Here is a 910-nt window from a genome sequence, read left to right as displayed (position 1 = left end):
GGGGGGGGGGGGGGGGGGGAGTAAGATCGCTTCGTGTTGAAAATCAAAATCTACGTAGAATAGTATTTAAGCTATGTATGTATAACAGAAATATAATACGTTATTTTTGAAATTTTTTTTTAATAGTAACTTTTTAACAAAGGACCGCGGGTTAAAATCTTACCTCCCCAACCTCCCTCGGGGTTGTGACCTTGTGACCTTGACATATGTCAAGGTCAAGGTCATCGGAGAGTGCTTCTCTATATTAGACATTTACCAAAGGAAAACATGACTTTAAGAAAAAAAAATATATTATATCGATTTATTCCAAAAAGTATAATTATTTACACGACTGAAATGGGAGGCATTTTTACATATGCTCGGAAAAATTATATCAGATGCAGATTTCACATGCATGTTCATACACTTCTCTTTCTTTTGTAAAATTATTTTTTAATGTAATAGAAATAATAACTGTAATGTGAAAACATAAAAAATAATTAAAGGAATAATTTTCGCATTGCTTGTTTAAAAAAAACAAGTTGTAAAAAAAATTGCTTATACATAATTGTGTATAATTTTATGTAATTATACATAAGTAATTTTTTTTTTATTTTTTTCAAATTTGATTTTTTCTAAAACAAATAGTGTAAAAATTACTTTTTTAATTATTTTTTGTTTTCACATTATTATTATTATTTTTATTACACTAAAAAGTAATTTTATAAAGTAAAGAAGAAAAAGTAATTTTAAGAAAGAAAAGAAGAAGGATGTATGAACATGTATGGACATATTTTATATATAATTACATGTTTGTGAATAAAACTGAGAAAAAATATAGTCAATTTTAATAAATATTTAGTTGAATACTGCCAATTAAATATTTATTAAATATAAAGATATATATTTGATACAAGAAACATTTGATTTA

At 24.7% G+C, this 910-nt stretch overlaps 1 protein-coding gene across 1 annotated transcript in view; it reads left to right on the top strand.

The window, feature by feature from the left end:
- LOC108685467 (ATP-binding cassette sub-family G member 4-like) overlaps nt 1–910 on the top strand; it is a 12,763-nt gene that overhangs the window by 1,003 nt on the left and 10,850 nt on the right. The window lies entirely within an intron of this gene.

Source organism: Atta colombica, unplaced genomic scaffold (assembly GCF_001594045.1).
Source record: "Atta colombica isolate Treedump-2 unplaced genomic scaffold, Acol1.0 scaffold153, whole genome shotgun sequence".
NCBI classification, from domain to species: domain Eukaryota; kingdom Metazoa; phylum Arthropoda; class Insecta; order Hymenoptera; family Formicidae; genus Atta; species Atta colombica.
Note: the sequence above shows the minus strand (reverse complement) of the source record. Positions and strands in the feature narration are given on the sequence as shown.